Source organism: Ranitomeya variabilis, chromosome 4 (assembly GCF_051348905.1).
Source record: "Ranitomeya variabilis isolate aRanVar5 chromosome 4, aRanVar5.hap1, whole genome shotgun sequence".
Lineage (NCBI taxonomy): Eukaryota > Metazoa > Chordata > Amphibia > Anura > Dendrobatidae > Ranitomeya > Ranitomeya variabilis.
In genome coordinates this window covers 678,307,991-678,332,381 of record NC_135235.1, presented here as the reverse complement: position 1 = coordinate 678,332,381, position 24,391 = coordinate 678,307,991, and the positions used below count along the sequence as shown (strand labels likewise).

At 42.5% G+C, this 24,391-nt stretch overlaps 1 protein-coding gene; it reads left to right on the top strand.

Annotated features, from left to right (window-relative positions):
• Positions 1–24,391, top strand: part of LOC143766335 (uncharacterized) — a 569,027-nt gene that overhangs the window by 22,735 nt on the left and 521,901 nt on the right.

Sequence of the window (24,391 nt, the reverse complement as noted above, 5' to 3'; positions counted from 1 at the left end):
AAAAGGTTGATAATTAAAGGTAGACTCGGCTTATGAGGTTGTGTGAGACGCAATGCTTATAAGCCTGAAAAAAGATGCAGCAACTTTCATGAGACAGTACATTTAAGAAGCAGGATTGGAAGTGTTGTTTAAAAGGTGTATGCGCTAAAATTAATTGATAGTGAAAAAAGCCTATCTTATCTCCCTCTCTCTTAACTCCCGAAACGTGTCTCCCTCTGTGTAAGGTGCTCCATACGGAATTGGAGATGAAGTAGGCAACTTGACCTGTATCCACCCCTGGTAATGAATCAGCTGCTTGATACAGGAAAAGAAATGAACATTTTATCCTTACAGGAATATAAATATTCAATATCCACCTGTAGCGATGTTCTATCAAATCCCAAAAATTAATAAAAACGAATCAAATTCACTGGGTAGGCAAATTATATATGGTATAAATTGTCTGACAGTGAATTTGTCAGAATATCTGGAATATATTTTACAGAAATTTGTCCCAAAGCTTCCAACATATATTAAAGACACAAAGAATATATTACAAATTTTAAAAACCATCAGATGGGAACCACATTACATTTTAGGCACATTGGACATAACATCCCTTTACATTGTCATTGTTGTGGGAAAGGATGTAAGGCAGTTATTTATGTTTAAAAAAAAAAAAAAAGGAGAAGATGACCTGATACTTTATACAAATAAATGTTATTACTCAGGCGATATAGTTCATTTTAACACACAATTATTTCAAATATGATCAGTTTTATCTACAGAAATGGGGTACTGCGATGGGGACAGATTCTCACTAGGTTTCGCTAATCTATATGTTTGTAGGTGGGAGGATATTACCCTCTGGCCCTACCAGGAGCCCGGTGCAGGTCTTGTCCTATGGAAACGATTCATAGATGATGTCATTTTTATTTGGTCAGGGGGTCCTTGATCATTGAATATGTTTTTAAATGATATTAATAAAAATAATGTTAATCTACAGTTTACATCAACTATCAGTGACAAATATATTAATTTTCTGGACATTACTATATTCATAGAAAAAGGCTACATACAGTGAGTACAGAAAGTATTCAGACCACTTTAAATTTGTCACTCTTTGTTTCATTGCAGCCATTTGGAAAATTCAAAAAAGTTAATTTTTTTCTCATTAATGTACACTCTGCACCCCATCTTGACTGAAAAAAACAGAAATTTTTGCTAATTTATTAAAAAAGAAAAACTGAAATATCACATGGTCTTAAGTATTCAGACCCTTTGCTCAGACACTCATTGTAACGTCCACAGGGCGTGATGATGTATAGTGGACTCACTAGACCAATGATTGTGCCGTATACCACTGTATAGCCGATACTCAAGAGACAGGAGAATGAGCCTCATAAAACCAAAGATATTTATTAAAAGAAGTTTAACAAAAGGGAAAAGGTGCCTGAGGTGAGGACCCTCTGGATCACAACACTGTACCACGTAGTGGAGCACTGGGCAAGATATACACCTATACAGAGATTCCACGTCACAACACCAGGAGGGCTAAGTGCCGCGAATCCCGGACCCAAGGTTCGACCCGTACAGACGAGAGTGTGAAATACTGGCTCTGTCGGTGGAGAGAATCCCAGAAGTTCTGTGTAATCCTGGAAAGACTTATCCAGCCGATAGTGGTATCTGGATAGTGCCCAGAGGAATCCAGGATACGGAACTGCCAGCAGAGGATTCTGTGGAGACAGAGGAATTAGTATAATGGAGAGCAACAGTCTTTAAATAGTAGAGCACAGCAGAGTGTGGCCTGAGCAGAAGGCAACGATCGTACAGAATGAACACGTTGCCAAGGCATCTCCCTTAAGGGGAGGATACCTTTTATGCACAGAGCATCACAGTACAGACAGCCCTAATAGAGAACAGGTGCCCTGCTGCTTTAAGCATGTGCAGGAAGCGGGGCAAGCATTTCCATGAGACCTGCCAAGGGGATGCAGGTTCCTAGCAGACAAAATAGCCGCCGATTGTCTGGAGTAGAGATAAGAGAATATTTCAATCTTAGATTTGGATTACGTATGCCGAATTTGCAATATTAGCCTATTAATTTGTCGAATATTTGCCGAACATAGCCGAACGCCATTCACGTCAATGGGAGGCAAAAACAAACGTATGCACAACACATTAGAATGGCCCCAAATGTTGCCAAAACACATGAAATGAGGGACAGACACCAGAAAAGTGGCCTCAATTCACCCACAGTAAAGATTTTAGCATGGCACTGCAGTAATCAGCCAAGCATGAGGTATCGGGGTTTGGGACAGCATTTAAAGCATTCCAATGAACGTCACAGTAAGACGAGGTGGGTGAGGGATCGGTGTAGGGCCCCTTTACTGGGAGCCCTGACTCCACATGCAACACCTCTACCTGCTTTCATGCGGAGTCACACTCAGATGGCACAAATATCAGTTTTCTAGACTACCATTGTCAGAAAAATGTAAGGATAGTAACACGGGTAGTTGGGTACAAGGAAGTGGAGGCCTGGTGGTCTTGGAGGCTACTGCTACAGGCAACACGCATGAAAGAGACACAACCAGGAGTCTACACTTTTACAAAAATTAGTGGCAGAAACTAACAAAGTGGCATCAATTGCAATAAAGTAGAATTAGTATAGCGGGGACCGACACTTCTTCCACTACAGCCAATCAAGCAGATGGAGACTGTGATGGGCAAGGTGGTGGAATCACTGTTCCGTATCCCTCTGACAGCCTGGAAGGGGCATAACTAGGTGGCCTACCAAACCAAGTGGAGGCCTGACAGTCTCGGAGGCTTACTGCTACAGGCAGCATGCATGAAGAAGACCTAACCAGGAGTATTCACATTTCCCAAAATTATTGGCAGGGCCTTACCCCACATAAGTGGCATCAATTTCACCACAGTAGAATTAGTCTACTAGGGACCAACAGGTCTTTCTCTACACCCAATACAGCAGATGGACACCCAACCAGGACTGTTCACGTTTCCAAAAATTATTGGCAGACACCACAGAAGTGGCATCAATTTCACCACAGTAGAAATAGTAGAATAGGGACCGACAGGTCTTTCACTACACCCAATCCATCAGATGGACACCTAACTTAGAGTGTTCACATTTTAAAAAATGAGGGCCTGACATCACCAAAGTGGAATAACTTTCACAAGAATAGGGTGCAAAAGTCCTTTGAGATCCATGACTTGTTCATCTGATTGAAAGTTAGGCGGTCAACACTTTCAGGGGACAGCCGTACGCGCTTATCCGTCAGGACACCACCTGCAATGCTAAAGACACGTTCTGAGAGAACGCTGGCTGCCAGGCATGATATAAGCTCCAAGGCATTTGAAGCGAACTCAGGCCATTCATCCATTTTGAAAGACCAAAATGTGACGGGGTCCAAACCCTTCCTGATGGCATTGATATTTTGTTCTAGATACTCCTGCACCATCCTCTCCATCCGTTCACCACGTGTAAGGCTTGGATTCTGTTGTGCTGGTGCATGAGTTGGACTAAAAAAGTGTCAAAGGACTCATAAATTGCTTCTTCCATTTACACTACTGCTGCTGCTAATGTTTTTGCATTGACGAATTGATGCGCTGGAGGTTGTAAGTCTACAGCTGCGATGCAAACTGTTTCACTGCCGCCTTGGGGAAAAGCTCTCTTAAGGTTGTATAAAAGCGTATTTCGATACTGCAGCATTCACGGGTCCCTTTCTAGGGTGGGAATCATCTGGCAAAATTTGGTTTTATAACGTGGGCCTAATAAAGTGGCAACTCAGTTGTAAGCATTATTCCTAACCATTACTATACGGGGATCATGTTGCAGATAGTGCAGCAAGAAAGCACTCATATGTCGGCCTCTACCATGAGATCCAAGCCCATGCTGTGTTGGTGGCTGAGTAAAAAAGAGGCTCATTTCCTCCGTCCCTTCCCCCCAACCCCGAACAACAGAGAGTGAAGGATTATCCTCTTCATCCGACAGTTGCTCGCCCATCACGTCTTCCTCCATTTGTTCCTTGGATCTTGCACCTTTGATAAGTTTGTCTTATCATCAGCCCCCCTCAATCGCAGTAATCCACCTTCCCTTGGCATCCACCTGTGTGATGATAGCCTTGAACTTCGAGACAATGTAATCACTTCTGCAGCCTCCTCTGCTTCCTCCTCTTCTTCTGTGACCACCATCTCCTCCCGCAGGCTATTCAAAGTCTGCTCCAGCATATAAATGACCGGAATAGTGATGCTGATGATGGCATCATCAGCGCTAACCATCTCAGTAGCCATTTCAAAACTGTACAGAAGGGTGCAGAGGTCCTTAATCCGTGCCCACTCTGTAAACATGATATGTGCCACCTGCTTTGGCCCAGGCTATATGACATGACATACTGCATCAGGGCTCGTTACTGCTGCCACAGTCGCTGCAACATGTGCAGAGTGGAATTCCGTCGTGTCGGCACATCGCATATCAACCTGTTGACTGGCATGGACAAAGACCTCTTTATTGCTGCAAGATGATGAGCAGAGGGGTGGTAACAGCAGAAATGAGCACACAGCTTATGTGCTTTCTAGAGCAGGGCACCCAGACCAGGATAGTGGCTGAGAAAATGCTGGACCACCAGGTTGAGGACATGAGCCATGCAAGGCTGTTGTGAACTCTATTTCTGGGCTCCCTCTAGTGGTCACAAGCGGTACTGTGTAGTGTTGTCCTTCTGCAGGTTGGCTTCATCAGCTGGTTCGTTATCCTTGGTTGGTTTTCTATTTAGCTCACCTGGATACTCAGTTCCTTGCCTGCTATCAATGTATTCAGTGCTCTTCAGAGTCCGTGTGTCTACCTTGCTCCCAGTCTCTCCAAGACAAGCTAAGTTTTTGTTTGATCATTTTTTGATTATCAGTGTTCATTATGTTTTTAGTCCAGCTCGCTAAAATGTGATTTCTTCGCTTGCTGGTTGCTCTAGGGGACTGAGTTTCTCCCCCCACACCGTTAGATGGTGTGGGGGTTCTTGAAATCTCAGAGTGGATATTTTGTAAGGGTTTTTTACTGACCGCATAGATTCCCTTTTCTATTTTCTGCTATCTAGTATTAGTGGGCCTCATTTGCTGAATCTGCTTTCACCCCTGTGTATGTGCCTTCCTCTTACCTCACCGTTATGACTGTGACGTCACGAAGGTCCTTGTTGCACAGCATCTTTGGAACCTGATCGCCGCGTGCAGCGCCGAGGAGATCGGGACGTCAGAGGGGGTGAGTATAACCATTTTTTATGTCATCTCCAGCACTTTTAAACATGTGTATTTCTTCCTGTTAATTTATAGAAATATATTCATGTATACATCTTCATAGACAATTTTTGACATGTGACCTCTGCCATTTTTTTTTAATTATTTTGTATTTAAACCATGTATGCCTGTATTTGTTTATATATGGATGTCCTGAAGAAGAAGTCAGTGGACTCTGAAATGTGTTGATAATGAACCTACAGTCAGGGCCGGATTTAAGAGGTGGGTGGCCCGAGGCCCATTTTGGAGGGAGGCCCATTTTTCAAGGTGTTGCAATATGTAATTCAAAAACAGAAAATGAAACGAACGCAAGTTTATTTACAAAAATCATTTACGCACAGTAATTCAGGTAAACTCATTCATTTTTTACAATCCAGGCACTTTCCTTGATTTTCGTGCTGCAAAATCACTAATGATGTCACTCATGATAGCCAATTTACAAGTCGTTCCTGCTTCATGGATGTCCTTAATCGGTTTTCAACTAATTTGAGTTTTGAGAAGGAACACTCACCACTGCAGTTTGTTACCATCAAAATTAGATATATCCTTAGAGCTATCTCAATATTTGGGAAAGTGTCCTGCAAACCCTTTTCCTTGATAAGCTTGCACATGAAAAGTTCAGTGCTGATATCTTTTGGCTCCTCGTCTGTGAATAAATTGGCAAATGTTACAAACTGACACAGTTCATCGATAAATGTAATGTCCAAGTCATCTGAGTAAGACCTGACGAGTTGATCTGCTGTGGCCTTAAGCTCTTCTGAAGACAGTTCTGTCAGATGGCTAAAAAACCTAAATTTGCTTGATATATCTTTATATGCTTGAAGACGTTGGTCAAGAGAAGCGATAAACGAATGATAGGCAAGAAAGTTTCTGTTCTGTATTTTCCAGAAGGGCTGAGTTGTACTTCTTCCGTATGGCCATAATCCAATGGATTGAAACACACGTTTCGGCGCCTGTGTCGAGTTATTGTCTGAACATACTCATATGAACCTGACAGCTCTTCACCTCGTTCTCATAAATTTTGAAGGAGTCACGCTTTGATGGGACATAGTTTTTTAAGCTGGTCAGTGACGCCACAGCAGTGTTTAGATCAGTTTTGTGTGTTGCTGAATAGGTAGCGCTTAGAAGCTTCTGTTGGGATCGGAGAAGGCTGCCGCATGCCATTAGCTAAGCATTAAGTACAGGGAGGGTACTAAGGAAGTCTGGCTAGGCTAGCCAGGTCAGTGGATGCCGACGCAGGTCAGGTGCCATGACTCTGCTGCTCTGCGCCAGCCACTGAGATGTAGGACCGTAGCCAGGTCCTTACACTTTCAATAATTTCTCGTTTGTTAAATGTTCCTTAACATTAGAAGTGGTTCACAGCACAGAGACGTGTATTTTACATGTTTTGAGATATTTATCCCTATGTTGGTGGGAGGCCCCTGCCTGGTGGGTGGCCCAGGGCCCGGGCCCCTTGGGCCCACCCCTAAATCTGGGCCATATCTATAGGTGTGACTTAATCCGGAGAGCGCAGAAACATTTGCTATCCTGCTATGTAATTCTACTGTCTATGGAAGCTGCTGCATCTTGTCTCAGATTGTGTCTCACACAACCACACAAGGTGAGCGGTCCTACTTATATATATATCATCCCTCTAACGTGGAGAAGACCCTGTTGTGCTCTTCCATTTTTTGCACTACACTGGTCACTTCCAGTTAATTGTAGGTATAAACACCAAGATGAGTGGTTATACTTCCATTTTTTACACCAAATACTGCCTGTATCTGATTACTTAGCTGTATCAGAAAGAATATTGAATTTCGGGTTAGCAACCTTTTACATTGTAGCTGAGGTTTGTTAAAGGAATCTGTCACCCCTTTTTTTATATGAGGTAAAAATATCGTTCAATTTAGCGTCAGCTCTGCATTATAGCAGTACCTTTCATACCCCGATTCCCCACCTCTGATGACTAAATTCCTTTTTCATCTCTCCGGTGTTGTATGTAAATTTCCTCGGTCCGGTCCGATGGGCGGCGCCTATTCGCCGTGTCTCCCCCCGGTCCTCGGCTTGCTGGACGTAATGAGATCTGTGAATAGCACAGATCCCATACAGTTTCCGCGCGTGCACATTGTTATGGCCTCTCGCGCCTGCGCAGTATGTGCGGCGTTATGTGCAAGGATTTGCAAGTGTTTCCGGCGTACAGGAAGACACACTTTGCATGTCAAGACTTCCGGGGCACAGAACGTAATGTAAAATGCCGGCGCATGCGCAATAATGATTTTTATGCTTTGCCCACTGTTGGGCAAAACATACTGCGCACGCGCGAGAGGCCATTTCAATGCGCACGGGCGGGAAATGTACGTGAACGCAGGAATGAAGAAAAATGCGTAGAGCAAGACAGGAGGTGGGGAGAGAAGGCGAATAAGCTCTGCCCATCGGATCGGACCGAGGAGATTTACATACAACGCCTGAGAGATTAAAATAGTATTTAGTCATCAAAGGTGTCAGGGATTATGAAAGGTATTGCTATAATGCAGAGCTGGCGCTACATTGAACGATATTTTTACCTCATATCAAAAAAAGGGGTGACAGATTCCCTTTAATTATACAGTCTGTCAGGGGGCAGGTCAGTGAGCGATCAGATGCCATACAGATGCATAGCTAATCAGAGCACCACATGGAGCACCCCACAGGCCGCCCTGGAGCACGAGCATATCATTAATTCAAAACTGAAAATGCAGATTAAACAACAACACTCAAGAAGGATTTCATCACCAGGTATCACTGTTATCAGTATAACAGCGCCGACCTGACACTGTCTGTAGTTACTGTGCACAATCCTGCTGACAGGTTCTCTTTAATACCTGTGGAGGTGTTTATTTCAGCAGTGTGGGTGGATTGACAATATAGTCTTGGTATATATCATTATACCTATTTAGTGGTGTTACCAAGAAGTTCATTAATAGACAATTTTGTACCGGCAATAATCTGATTTGTGTGACAGGTCATTAGCAATAAATTTGATGCTGTGACTAATTATACACTTACCTGGCCCCGTGAGAAACTATCTATACAGTACTTTGTTGTTTGTGCCTTTTTGTTTTTAACATACATTAAAAGTTACATTTTAATATATTACTCTAATTGGATTTGACAGTGAGTATTAATTATTAATAACTGGGGATACAAAAGTCAACTTTAAATTTAGCTGCAAAAATGGAAAGTGCTATGTGCACAGAAGGATACCAATTGGCAGTGGAATAATAAATATTAGCGATGGCAGGAGAAATGCCTATCCGCAATGTAATCACAGAGCAAATAATGGTAACTAATTAACTAAGGTGAATAAGGTAATCAATGTTTCAGTAGCAATGCAGATGCCACATATGCATTAGTAGCAAATACAAAGTGTAATGTGCAGACAAACACATCAAAGAGGCAGTGCATTTATTTAAAGAGTGCATTTATTTAAAGAGATCATCGGTGGCAGATCAGAAGCCTAGCCATAATGTAAGCACAGAGCAGACAAAGATTACCATAATGTAAGCACAGAGCAGACAATGCTGTAACCGAAGTGTCCCTGCCACCCCAACGCGCCTTTTGTTTGAACTTCTTCAGGAAGCCTGTGTCAAGGGAGGGATTTGTTGGCTATATAAAGGAGGCCCATCCAATCTGTAAGCTCATATAAGGAGGTGTGTTCGATGAGTATGATAAGTGTCCGGATGCTTTGCGGCTGATCTGCGCATGAGTAAGTGTGTGTTGGATGTCCCAAAGTAACGGCGCATGCGCCGCCCATCCCACATCTGGATAAGACCATCCAACACATGGCGCTGGAATGCAAACAGACCACGGTCGTAAAGGAGAAGGCATGTGCGCTGCACGATCCTGTGTCCGTGCGTCTGAAGATCAGATGCCGGGCCAGCGGCGCATGCGCACAGGGGATTTGAGCAATGCTGTGAAGGGAACCTAGTGAAATCAAGCTAAGAGGTGAGCTAGAAAGTCACGTGAGCTGAGAATGTGAATGGTGTCAAGAAGTGAGGTAAGAAGGCGTGGACAACACAGATCTTAGAAGAAATGAAAGTGTTAGAGGAAAGTGGAGGAAGAAATGAATGTGTAATGGATAAAAAGGTGAAGTATTAAAGACAGTCATCCTTAATAAAAAGAAGATCATAATCAAAACTAAAAAATAATGAGGTGAATGTAAAAGGCACAGAATGATAAAGAATAAAATTAAAATAATGAAAAACCTAGGAAAACAATTACCAAAGGGAAGAGAATAGGGAAGGGAAAATAAAGCGAATAGAGATCATACAATTGGTCAAAACATACCATATAAAGTGACAGAGAGAATAAACAAATAAATAAAAATAAATAAAAAATAATAAATAATAGAAAATGAAAGATAAAAAAATAAATAAAAATTAAAAAATAAGAAAATAAAGAAATAAAATAAAAACACTTTCAGAAAAATCACTGTCCAAAAAAGGGCCCAGAAGACAGCGGAAAAGGACAGTGATAATCATATTGCCCTTGAGGTATGGATTAGGCAGATGTCCAAATGAAATGTACAGTTGCCCTTGGTTGTAGAAAACGAGGAGGAGGACATATTGACATCACAGGTATCTCTGGATGAAGAGTCCTCATACAATAGTTCACATATGGATAAAGAGGATAAGATACATCAAGCAACACCGGACGAGCTTCAATAAATAGAAAGAAAAGGTTAGTAAATAACATGCAGAAAAGGGGATCCTAGAATAAAACAAAGTTAAAACAATTAATATTTGGAAAAACTGAGTTAAAATTCATAAAGACTAACAAGATAGGACCCTGAAACAAATCCCACCCCTAAAAAAAGGTGTAAGGTACCCCATAGAAAAAAAAAAAATTCTCATTGAGACCAACCTGGGCAACTGAATTAAGTAGATAAATCAAACGGTTCTCAACACGAGCCAAGGCTATAGAGACATCCCCACTCGTGGGCCTAAAGACCTGGTCTATTGCTTTAATGTACAGCTTACTTGGATGACAACTTTGATGTTGTCGGAAATGTCTTGGAAGGGTTTTCAAGGAATCCATGTATTTTGCGGTTTTAGCTTTTTCAGTGTCACGCACATGTTCTCTTGCACTGACCTTCAGTTCATAGGTGGTCATCCCAATATAAATTTTCTCGCAAGGGAACTGATTAGTGATAGATTACACCTTTAGATGAACAAGTTAGCTGATGTCATATTTTGTAAGTGTGACTCCCTTTGGAATTTGAAAAGTCTTTGCTCTTAATCAGGTTTTTGCAGGCTTTACAGAATGTACAGGGAAAGACCCCATGCAAGGGTTCCCTTTTTAATGGAAGCCGTTCAGGTTCAGGAGAGTAATGGCTTCTAACAAGAAGATTGCGGAGGTTGTCATATTTTTTGGTGATTTGAGGTCTTGCCGGGAGAATGTTTTTCAATCCTGAGTCAGTCAGGAGGACATCCCAGTGTTTGTGGATGATGTCTGTCAAAGCATGCCAGTGATTGTTGTACGGAGTAATCAGCCTAACTTGTGAATCAGGGGCATTAGCATCCTTACGCTGGGTGCGATACAGAAGGTCATTGCGTGGCATAGTATGAACCCGTTTGTAACCGCGGCAGATTTGCCTGTGGCTATAGCCGCGTTCCCTGAAGTGGAGGTATAGATCTTTTTCATGGCAATCAAATGATTCGTCAGTAGAGCAAATGTGTCAGATTCGTAGATGTTGCCCAATTGGTGTTCCATTAATTGTGGATTGGAGATGTGAAGAGCTTGCATATAGCAAAGTGTTCATAGCAGTTGGTTTTCAAAAAACACCAGTCTCAATTTGGCCTTGGGGAGAGACCTGAATATCAAGATCGAGAAAGGTGAGTTGGTGGCCATAGGAGAAGGTAAGTTTGCTGTTTGGATTATTTTGATTTAAAGTTGTTATGAACTGAGCATTGCTCAAATCCCTGGTGCGCATGCGCCGCCGGCCCGGCATCTGATCTTTAGATGCATGAACAAAGGATTGCGCAGTGCACGTGCCATCTCCTTTAGGACCATGGTCTGTCTGGGTTCCAGTGCCATGTGTCGGGAGGTCCCATCTGGATGCGGGAAGGGCGACGCAAGTGCCTTTACGTTGGGACATCCCCCACACACTTGGGGGCCCAGATCAGCTGCAAAGCATTCAAACACTTATCATACTCATCTAACACACCCCCTTTATACGAGCTTACACATTGGACGGGCCTCCTTTATGTAGCCGTCAAATCCCTCCCCCAACACACGCCCCAATACTCATAGCATGTAAATTTTCAATATCCCAATAGGGATTTGATATATATCTATTGTTGTTAGGCATGATGACTCTGAGGCAGCAGAGCATATAATATATCATAGATAAATCACTGATGGTCGATAATGAAGATATCTGTATGTTGATTTGAAGAGTTGAATAAAAATTATAATGTCTTTGAATATCATGTAAGACATACTGTATATCTAATAACGCTGGACTGTTACATTTTGTATATTAAGCAATACGGATTGCTATTAATGGTCACCAAGATACTTTTCGCATTAATGTGGTGACTTGCATCTGCGCAGCCGCGAGTGCCGGTGATATGACATGCGCAGTTGGCCCCTGTTATCTGTGTGTTGCGATGGCGCATGCAGGTAAGCGTCACAATGGATATCCGGAAGCATAATGTATGTAAGATTTCAGAGGTCACTGCACATCATGGAGAATGTGCTGATTGGAGCGCGTGACCTGGCGGAGAGCGCACGCATATAACAAGTACCCGGAAACGATTGGGAGACTGTGCATAAGTATATTATGTCCCCGAACAGGCACCAAATATAAATACCAACAGTTGATATGCAACATCAATTGGTGATAGTATCTATAGAAATGGACCTTTGATCATTATGGGCAATATTGAACCTTATTTCTAAGTACTATTTGATGCAATCACCAATGGGACGGACATAGCTTTCTAATGTTCCTACAGGCACCGCCCATATCGGACTGAGTCTTTCTTCCTTATACATCCTTTACCTTTACTGAAAGTGAGGTTTTGACAAAGACCATCCCTGGTCGAAACGTTAACCTTATTGTCCGCAAAATCCTTTATACGTTATTGAGCACCTGGTGATGTCTGTACGCACAAATAAAGAAATAATACTTTTTGCATAATCTTCAAATTTTCTAAGTGCGGCTGTTTTTCCATAAATATTGTGACTATTTGTTCAGCCTGCACCTCTCCACTTCAGTGTACATTTCTCCTGTCTCCAGCTGATGACATCAGACCTAAATCATTGTCTAGCTGAAAAGTAAACCCTCATTTCATCTTCATAATCCGGGTAGATGGCAGCAGATTTCTATCAAGAATGTCCCGGTACATTTGCCCATTCATCCATCCTTCAATTATATGAAGCTTGCCAGTGCCATATGCTGTAAAAAAAACAGCCCAACACCATGATGTTCCCACCTCCAAACTTCACTGTTGGTATGGTGTTTTGGGCTGATATACATTGCCTTTAGGTCTCCAAACGTAGTGTGTATTATGGCATCCAAAGAATTAAATTTTGGTCTCATATGACCAGACTGTATTAGCCTAGTATTTCACAATCTTGTCCTGAACTTACTTATTGTTCAGGAATGAAGTCTTGCGTCATGAGAGTGCATATAGGCAGTGGAGGTTGAGTGCATTACATAATTTTCTTTGAAACAAATGTACCTGCTGATTCCAGGTTTTTCTATAGCTCTCCTCAGGTAATAATTGGCTCTTGGACAATTTTTTGGATAATTATTTTCACTTCTTTGTCTGAAACCTGGTTGTGGCTGATTTATAATGAAATTATGTTGTTTCAATTACTTGATTATTGCCAAAAAAGTACTCACTGGAACCTTCAGTAGTTTAGAAATTTTTCTGTAACCAATGTCATCAGTATGTTTGGCAACAATAAGGTTGCACAGGTCTTGAGAAAGCTCACTGGTTTTACCCATCATGAAATGTTTCTTGAGTGGCAATCTGGTGAGAATTTCATGTCAACAGCACTTTTAGAAATATATTTACTTAGAAAATTGTTGACGTGTTCAATAGTTATTCCACCCATTGTATAACAATGTGAAATATTGACTACACATTGAATATTGCTTTATATTGCTTTTTGGAAAAAACATTTAAGTAACTGCATACAGTTTTTAATTCTAATATTCTGTATTTTCGGACTATAAAACACACATAACCATAATACACATCCAAGGTTTAGACAGCAGAAAAAAGGAAAAAATGTTTTTCTACTAATAAAAACTTCCCTGATGGTGTAAAGCGGAGGGGTGAACATTACAAATTTTAACCCCTTACTGCCATTGAACGGAATAGTATGCCCAATGGCAGTATCCCCCGCTTTGAGGTGGGCTGCGGTGGTGAGCCCGCATCAAAGCTGGGACATGTCAGCTGTTTTGAACAACTGACATGTGCCCGCAACAGGCGCGGGTGGAATTGCGATCCACCTACACCTACTAACTAGTTAAATGCAGCTGTAAAGCAGACAGAGGCATTTAACGTGCGCTTCCGGCCATAGGGCCGGAAATACGCACACCGCTGACTCCCGTCACGTGATCGTGGGTCATTGGTTTGTCAGCATAACAACCAGAGGTCTCCTTGAGACATCTATGGTTGTTGATGCCGGATTGCTATGAGCGCCACCCTGTGCTCGGCGCTCATAGCAATGCAGCAATTGTTACATAGAGGCAATCTATTTGTGGCAGCTTCTAGCCTCCTATGGAGACTCTTGAAGCATGCCAAAAGTAAAAAAAAATGTTTTTAAAAATATGAAAAAAATAAAAAAAAATAAAAGTTCATATCACCCCCCTTTCAAAATTAAACAATGAAAAGAATATCAAACCTACACATATTTGGTATCGCCGCGTTCAGAATCGCCCGATCTATCAATAAAAAAAGGATTAACCTGATCGCTAAGCGGAGTAGCAATAAAAATAGTCAAAATACCAGAATTAAGTGTTTTTGGTCGCCGCAACGTTGCATTAACCCCTTCCCGACCCATGACGCCACGTAGGCGTCATGAAAACCCGTGCCAATCCGACCCATGACGCCTATGTGGCGTCATGGAATGATCGCGTCCCTGCAGATCGGGTGAAAGGGTTAACTCCTATTTTACCCGATCTGCAGGGAGAGGGGGAGTGGTACTTCAGCCCAGGGGGGTGGCTTTACCCCCCCGTGGCTACGATCGCTCTGATTGGCTGTTGAAAGTGAAACTGCCAATCAGAGCGATTTGTAATATTTCACCTAAAAAACTGGTGAAATATTACAATCCAGCCATGGCCGATGCTGCAATACCATCGGCCATGGCTGGAAAACCTGAAGTGACCCCCCCCACCCCACCGATCGCCCCCCCAGTGCTCCGTTATGGGGTCCGGTCCCCTCCGTCCTGTGCTCCGCTCCCCCGTCCTCCTGCCCGCTCCCCCCTGCTCCTATGTCACCCCCCGGTGCTCCGACGCCCCCCCCGTGCCCCGATCTCCCCCCCCTTATACTTACCGAGGCTCCCGGTGTCGGTCCGTCTCCTCGCTGGGCGCCGCCATCTTCCAAAATGGCGGGCGCATGCTCAGTGCGCCCGCCGAATCTGCGGGCCGGCAGATTCCTTACAAGTACATTTTGATCGCTGTGGTAGGTTCTATCACAGCGATCAAAATAAAAAAATAATAAATAAACCCCCCCCCCTTTATCACCCCCATAGGTAGGGACAATAATAAAATAAAGAAAATATTTTTTTTTCTTTTTCCACTAGGGTTAGAACTAGGGTTAGAACTAGGGGTAGGGTTAGGGGTAGGGTTAGGGTTACGGGTAGGGTTAGGGTTAGGGTTATGGCATGTGCACACAGAGCGGATCGGCCGCGGATCCGCAGCGGATCCGCAGTGGATCGGCAGCGGATCCGCAGCGGATCGGCCACGGATCCGCAGCGGATCGGCCGCGGATCCGCAGCGGATCGGCCGCGGATCCGCAGCGGATCGGCAGCGGATCCGCAGCGGATTGGCCGCGGATCCGCAGCGGATTGGCAGCGGATTGGCCGCGGATCCGCAGCGGATTGGCCGCTGCGAATTCGAAGCAGTTTTCCATCAGGTTTACAGTACCATGTACACCTAAGGAAAACCAAATCCGCTGTGCCCATGGTGCGGAAAATTCCGTGCAGAAACGCTGCGTTGTATTTTCCGCAGCATGTCAATTCTTTGTGCGGATTCCGCAGCGTTTTACACCTGTTCCTCAATAGGAATCCGCAGGTGAAATCCGCACAAAAAAACACTGGAAATCTGCTGTAAATCCGCAGGTAAAACGCAGTGCCTTTTACCTGCAGATTTTTCAAAAATCGTGCGGAAAAATCTCACACGAATCCGCAACGTGGGCACATAGCCTTAGGGTTAGGGTTGGAATTAGAGTTAGGGTTGGAATTAGGGCTAGGGTTTGAAATAGGGTTAAGATTAGGCTTGTGGTTAGGGTTACGGATAGGGTTAGGGGTGTGTTGGGGTTACAGTTGTGGTTAGGGTTGGGATTAGGGTTACGGTTGGGATTAGGGTTAGGATTAGGGTTGGAATTAGGGTTACGGGTGTGTTGCGGTTAGGGTTGTGGTTAGGGGTGTGTTGGGGTTAGGGTTGTGATTAGGGTTATGGCTACAGTTGGGATTAGGATTAGGGGTGAGTTGGGGTTAGTGTTGAAGTTAGAATTGAGGGGTTTCCACTGTTTAGGCACATCAGGGGTCTCCAAACGCAACATGGCGCCACCATTGATTCCAGCCAATCTTGCGTTCAAAAAGTCAAATGGTGCTCCCGCCCTTCCAAGCCCCGACGTGCGCCCAAACAGTGGTTTACCCCCACATTTGGGGTACCAGCGTACTCAGGACAAACTGGGCAACAACTGTTGGGGTCCAATTTCTCCTGTTACCCTTGCAAAAATAAAAAATTACTTGCTAAAACATAATTTTTGAGGAAAGAATAATTATTTTTTATTTTCACGGCTCTGCGTTATAAACTTCTGTGAAGCACTTGGGGGTTGAAAGTGCTCACCACACATCTAGATTAGTTCCTTGGGGGGTCTAGTTTCCAAAATGGGGTCACTTGTGGGGTGTTTCTACTGTTTAGGCACATCAGGGGCTCTGCAAATGCAATGTGACGCCCGCAGACCATTCCATCAAAGTCTGCATTTCAAATGTCACTACTTCCCTTCCGAGCCCTGACGTGTGCCCAAACAGTGGTTTACCCCCACATATGGGGTATCAGCGTACTAACAACAAACTGGGCAACAAATATTGGGGTCCAAATTCTCCTGTTACCCTTGTGAAAATAAAAAATTGCTTGCTAAAACATCTTTTTTGAGGAAAGAAAAATGATTTTTTATTTTCACGGCTCTGCGTTGTAAACTTCTGTGAAGCACTTGGGGGTTGAACGTGCTCACCACACATCTAGATAAGTTCCTTGGGGGGTCTAGTTTCCAAAATGGGGTCACTTGTGGGGGGTTTCTACTGTTTAGGCATATCAGGGGCTCTGCAAACGTAACATGATGCCCGCAGACCATTCCATCAAAGTCTGCATTCCAAAACGTCACTACTTCCCTTCCGAGCCCCGGCATGTGCCCAAACAGTGGTTTACCCCCACATATGGGGTATCAGCGTACTCAGGAGAAACTGGACAACAACTTTTGGGGTCCAATTTCTCCTGTTACTCTTGCAAAAATAAAAAATTCTGGGCTAAAAAAATATTTTTGAGGAAAGGAAACACATTTATTATTTTCACGGCTCTGCGTTATAAACTTCTGTGAAGCACTTGGGGGTTCAAAGTGCTCACTACACATCTAGATAAATTCCCTTGGGGGTCTAGTTTCCAAAATGGAGTCAATTGTGGGGAGTTCCTACTGTTTAGGCACATCAGGGGCAAAATTTAGGATCCATTTTATCCTGTTGCCCATGTGAAAATGAAAAAATTGAGGCTAAAATAATTTTTTTGTGAAAAAAAAGTACTTTTTCATTTTTACGGATCAATTTGTGAAGCACCCGGGGGTTTAAAGTGCTCACTATGCTTCTATATAAGTTCCTTGGTGGGTCTAGTTTCCAAAATGTGGTCACTTGTGGGGGAGCACCAATGTTTAGGCACACGGGGGCTCTCCAAACGCGACATGGTGTCCGCTAAAGATTGGAGCCAATTTTTCATTCAAAAAGTCAAATGGCGCTCCTTCCCTTCCGAGCCCTGCCGTGCGCCCAAACAGTGGTTTACCCCCACATATGAGGTATCAGCGTACTCAGGACAAATTGGACAACAACGTCCCTGATCCAGTTTCTCCTTTTACCATTGGGAAAATAAAAAAATTGTTGCTAAAAGATCATGTTTGTGACTAAAAAGTTAAATGTTCATTTTTTACTTCCATGTTGCTTCTGCTGCTGTGCTGTCAGAATCGCTAGGATCCGTTGAAGCGTTCCTGAGTTATTACCTCACAAAGGGACACTGGTCAGAATTGCAAAAAACGGCAAGGTCATTAAGGCCAAAATAGGCTGGGTCATGAAGGGGTTAAAATGCAATAACGGACGATCAAAAGAACGTATCTGCACCAAAATGGTATCATTAAAAATGTCAGCTTGGAATGCAAAAACTAAGCCCTCACCCAATCCTAGAACACAAAAAAGGGAGACACTATGGGTATCGGAAAATTGCGCAATTTTTTTTTGTTTAATTTTTTAGCAAAAATTTTTTTTTTTTTCACCACTTAGAAAAAGAACGTAGACAAGTTTGGTGTCTATGAACTCGTAATGACCTGGAGAATCATAATGGCAGGTCAGTTTTAGCATTTAGTGAACCTAGCAAAAAAGCCAAACAAAAAACAAGTGTGGGATTGCACTTTTTTTGCAATTTCAACGCACTTGGAATTTTTTTCCTGTTTTCTAGTACACGGCATGGTAAAACCAATGATGGTGTTCAAAAGTACAACTCGTCCCGCAAAAAAAATGCCCTCACATAGCCAAATTGAGGTAAAAATAAAAAAAAGTTATGGCTCTGGGAAGAAGGGGAACAAAAAACGAAAATGCAAAACTGAAAAAAGCTCCAGGCGTGAATGGGCTAATGCCCTAGGGCAGAATATGGAAGTAATAAATCTATTGTTAGTGTTTCTCTGCACCATGTGTTTTATTTACATACAATTGAAGCCAGAAGTTTGACTACACTATATAAAAAAGACACATCTGCAGGTTTTTCTTAACCCCTTTACCCCCAAGGGTGGTTTGCACGTTAATGACCAGGCCAATTTTTACAATTCTGACCACTGCCCCCCTTTTTGAGGTTATAACTCTGGAACACTTCAACGGATCCCGGTGATTCTGACATGGTTTCTCGTGACATATTGTACTTCATGATAGTGGTAAAATTTCTTTGATATTACCTGCGTTTATTTGTGAAAAAAAAAGAAATTTGGCGAAAATTTTGAAAATTTCGCAATTTTCCAACTTTGAATTTTTATGCAATAAAATCACAGAGGTATGTCACACAAAATACTTAATAGGTAACATTTTCCACATGTCTACTTTACATCAGCACAATTTTGGAACCAAAATTTTTTTTTGTTAGGGAGTTATAAGGGTTAAAAGTTGACCAGCAATTTCTCATTTTTAGGCCGGCGTCACACTAGCGAGTTTTACGGACGTATGAGCGCATAAACTACATCCGTAAAATACGCATTACACACGGCCCAATGATTCTCTATTGGCCAGCTCCTATCTGCCATATATTACGCATCCGTAATATACGGTCTTGTACGGCCGTAGAAAATCGCAGCATGCTGCGTTTGTCACCGTATTGCGCAAAAAAAATCACCAATGAAAGTCTATGGGGGCGAGAAAAATATGGATTCCACACAGACCAGCAGTGTGACTTGCGAGAAATACGCACCGGTGTTAGTGAAAAGCCGGTAATTCAATTGCCGGCTTTTCATTTCTCCTTCACAAACCCGACAGGATATGAGACATGGTTTACATACAGTAAACCATCTCATATCCCTTTTTTTTTGCATATTCCACACTACTATTGTTAGTAGTGTGTATGTGCAAAATTTGGGCGCTGTAGCTTGTAAAATAAAGGGTTAAATGGCGGAAAAAATTGGTGTGGGCTCCCACGCAATTTTCTCCGCCAGAGTGGTAAAGCCAGTGACTGAGGGCAGATATTAATATCCAGGAGAGGGTCCATGGTTATTGGCCCCCCCTTGCTAAAAACATCTGCCCCCAGCCACCCCAGAAAAGGCACATCTGGAAGATGCGCCTATTCTGGCACTTGGCCACTCTCTTCCCATTCCCGTGTAGCGGTGGGATATGGGGTAATGAAGGGTTAATGTCACCTTGCTATTGTAAATTGACATTAAGCCAGATTAATAATGGAGAGGTGTCAATTATGACACCTATCCATTATTAATCCAATTGTATGAAAGGGTTAAAAAAAACACACACACATTATTAAAAAGTATTTTAATGAAATAAACACACAGGTTGTTTTAATATTTTATTGCTCTCTCAATCCACCTGAAGACCCTCGCTCTGAAAAATAATAAACCAACAATATACATACCTTCCGATGATCTGTCACGTCCCACGAAGTAAATCCATCTGAAGGGGTTAAATCATTTTACAGCCAGGAGCTGTGCTAATGCACTCGCTCCTGCCTGTAAACCCCCGGGTACTGAAAGGAAAGCTGGGTGATCTGTAGTTACCTTGAGTTGCGGTGAGGCGCCCTCTGCTGGATGTCCTCATGAACTGGAGCCTTGGAAAAGTTCCCACGCTCGAGTTCATATGAGGACATCCAGCAGGGGGCGCATCACCGCAACTCAAGGTAACTACAGATCACCCAGCTTTCCCTTCAGTACCCGGGATTTACAGGCAGGAGCGAGTGCATTAGCACAGCTCCTGGCTGTAAAATGATTTAACCCCTTCAGATGGATTTACTTCGTGGGACATAACAACGGAAGGTATGGAATATTGTTGTTTGTTTTTTTAACTTTGTTTCAGGACGATGGTCTTCAGATGGATTAAGAGTCTAATAAAATATTACAACATGTGTCTTTATTTCATTAAAATACTTTGTAATCATGTGTGTGTGTTTTATTAACCATTTAGTACTATTGGATTAATAATGGATAGGTGTCATAATTGACGCCTCTCCATTATTAATCTGGCTTAATGCCACCTTACAATAACAAGGTGACATTAACCCCTCATTACCCCATATCCCACCACTACATGGGAGTGGGAAGAGAGTGGCCAAGTGCCAGAATAGGCGCATCTTCCAGATGTGCCTTTTCTGGGGTGGCTGGGGGCAGATGTTTGTAACCAGGGGGGGCCAATAACCATGGACCCTCTCTAGGCTATTAATATCTGCCCTCAGTCACTGGCTTTACCACTCTGGCGGAGAAAATTGCGTGGGAGCCCACACCAATTTTTTTCGCGATTTAACCCTTTATTTTACAAGCTATAGTGCCCACATTTTGCACATTCACACTACTAACATTAGTAGTGTGGAATATGCAAAAAAAAAGGGGATATGAGATGGTTTACTGCATGTAAACCATGTCTCATATCCTGTCGGGTTTGGGAAGGAGAAATGAAAAGCCGGCAATTGAATTACCGGCTTTTCACATATCTCGCGCTGAATTAAATATAAATACAGAATATATATATAAATGTGTGTCTCAATGACATATATATATATATATATATATATATATATATATATATATGTATACTGTATATATGTTTTAACGAACATTTGAGCACATAAATCCATTAGAGGTCGGTTTTGCAAGCCTGCGAGAAAATATCGCAGTACGGATGCCATACGGATTACATACGGAGGATGACATGCACAAAATATGCTGACACACCCTGCCTACGGATGACATACGGATCACTATTTTGGGAACATTTCTCTGTATTACGGCCATAAAAAACGGACCGTATTGTCTTGCCGGGCTTACAACACCATTTTTTTTTTTAGGGACCACATCTCATTTGAAGTCATTTTGAGGGGTCTATATGATAGAAAATAACCAAGTGTGACAACATTCTAAAAACTGCACCCCTCAACGTGCTCAAAACCACATTCAAGAAGTTTATTAACCCTTCAGGTGTTTCACAGGAATTTTTGGAATGTTTAAATAAAAATGAACATTTAACCTTTTTTCACAAAAAATTTACTTCAGCTCCAATTTGTTTTATTTTACCAAGGGTAAAGGGAGAAAATGGACCCCAAAAGTTGTTGTACAATGTGTCCTGAGTACGCCGATACCCCATATGTGGGTGTAAACCACTGTTGGGGCGCATGGCAGAGCTCGGAAGCGAAGGAGCGCCGTTTGACGTTTCAATGCAAAATTGACAGGAATTGAGATGGCCGCCATGTTGCGTTTGGAGAGCCACTGATGTGCCTAAACATTGAAACCCCCAACAATTGACACCATTTTGGAAAGTAGACCCCCTAAGGAACTTATCTAGATGTGTGGTGAGCACTTTGACCCATTAAGTGATTCACAGAAGTTTATAATGCAGAGGTGTAAAAATAAAAAATCATATTTTTTTCACAAAAATGATCTTTTTGCCCCAAATGTTTTATTTTCCCAAGAGTAAGAGAAGAAATTGGACCCTGAAAGTTGTTGTGCAATTTGTCCTGAGTACGCTGATACCCCATATGTGGGGGTAAACCACTGTTTGGGCGCATGGGAGAGCTCGGAAGGGAAGGAGCGCCGTTTGACTTTTCAATGCAAAATTGACGGGAATTGAGATGGGACGCCATATTTCGTTTGGAGAGCTACTGATGTGCCTAAACATTGAAACCCCCCACAAGTGACACCATTTTGGAAAGTAGACCCCCTAAGGAACTCATCTAGATGTGTTGTGAGAGCATTGAATCCCCAAGTGTTTCACTACAGTTTATAACGCAGAGCCGTGAAAATAAAAATTCTTTTTTTTCCCACAAAAATTATATTTTAGCCCCCAGTTTTGTATTTTTTTCAAGGGTAACAGTTGAAATTGGACCCCAAAAGTTGTTGTCCAATTTGTCCTGAGTACGCTGATACACCATATGTGGGGGGGAATCACCGTTTGAGCGCATGGCAGAGCTCGGAAGGGAAGGAGCGTCATTTGGAATGCAGACTTAGATGGATTGGTCTGCAGGCGTCACATTGCATTTGCAGAGCCCCTAATGTACCTAAACAGTAGAAACCCCCCACAAGTGACCCCATATTGGAAACTAGACCCCCCAAGGAACTTATCTAGATGTGTTGTGAGAACTTTGAACCCCCAAGTGTTTCACTACAGTTTATAACGCAAAGCCATGAAAATAAAAAATCTTTTTTTTCCACAAAAATTATTTTTTAGCCCCCAGTTTTGTATTTTCCCAAGGGTAACAGGAGAAATTGGACCCCAAATTTGTTGTCCAATGTGTCCTGAGTACGCTGATACCCCATATGGTGGGGTAAACCCGTTTGGGATCATGGGAGAGCTCGGAAGGGAAGGAGCACTGTTTTACTTTTTCAATGCAGAATTGGCTGGAATTGAGATCGGACGCCATGTTGCGTTTGGAGAGCCCCTGATGTGCCTAAACAGTGGAAACCCCCAGTTATAACTGAAACCCTAATCCAAACACATCCCTAACCCTAATCTCAATGGTAACGCTAACCACACCCCTAACCCTATTCCCAACCGTAAATGTAATCCAAACCCTAACCCTAACTTTAGCCCCCAACCCTTACCCTAACTTAAGCCCCAACCCTAACTGTAGCCTTAACCCTAGCCCCAACCCTAACCCTTTCCCTAACCCTAACCATAACCCTAGCTCTAGCCTCAACCCTAGCCCTAACCCTAGCCCTAACCCTAACCCTAATGGGAAAATGGAAATAAATACTTTTTTTAATTTTTTGCTAACTAAGGGGGTGATGAAGAGGGGTTTGATTTACTTTTATAGCGGTTTTTTTAGCGGATTTTTATGATTGGCAGCCGTCACACACTGAAAGACGCTTTTTATTGCAAAAAATATTTTTTGCGTTACCACATTTTGACAGCTATAATTTTTCCATATTTTGGTCCACAGAGTCATGTGACGTCTTGTTTTTTTGCGGGACAAGTTGACGTTTTTATTGGTAACATTTTCGGGCACGTAACATTTTTTGATCGCTTTTTATTCCGATTTTTGTAAGGCAGAATGACCAAAAAACAGCTATTCATGAATTTCTTTGGGGGAGGTGTTTATACCGTTCCGCGTTTGGTAAAATGGATAAAGCAGTTTTATTCTTCAGGTCAGTACGATTACAGCGATACCTCATTTATATCATTTTTTTATGTTTTGGCGCTTTTATACGATAAAATCTATTTTATAGAAAAAATAATTATTTTTGCATCGCTTTATTCTGAGGACTATAACTTTTTTATTTTTTCTTTGATGACGCTGTATGGCAGCTCGTTTTTTGCGGGACAAGATGATGTTTTCGGCGGTACCATGGCTATTTATATCCGTCTTTTTGATTGCGTGTTATTCCAGTTTTTGTTTGGCGGTATGATAATAAAGCGTTGTTTTTTGGCTGTTTTTTTTTTTTTTACGGTGTTCACTGTAGGGGTTAACTAGTGGGACAGTTTTATAGGTCTGGTCGTTACGGACGCGGCGATACTAAATATGCGTACTATTATTGTTTTTTTATTTAGATAAAGAAATGTATTTATAGGAACCATATATATATATATTCTCTCTCTCTCTCTCTCTCTCTCTCTCTCTCTCTCTCTCTCTCTCTCTCTCTCTCTCTCTCTCTCTCTCTCTCTCTCTCTCTCTCTCTCTCTCTCTCTCTCTATATATATATATATATATATATATATATTTTTTTTTTTTTTTTTTTTTTTTTTCTTTTACACATGTGAATATATTTTTTTTACACTATAACATTGCCCCGGGGGGTAGCATCATGTTATAGTGTAAGATCGCTGATCTGACACTTTGCTGTGCACTGTGTCAGATTGGCGATCTGACGTGCACAGATCCAGGCTTCCCGGCGCCAGCTCTGAGCAGGCGCTGTGAAGCCACCTCCCTGCAGGACCCAGATGCCGTGGCCATTTTGGA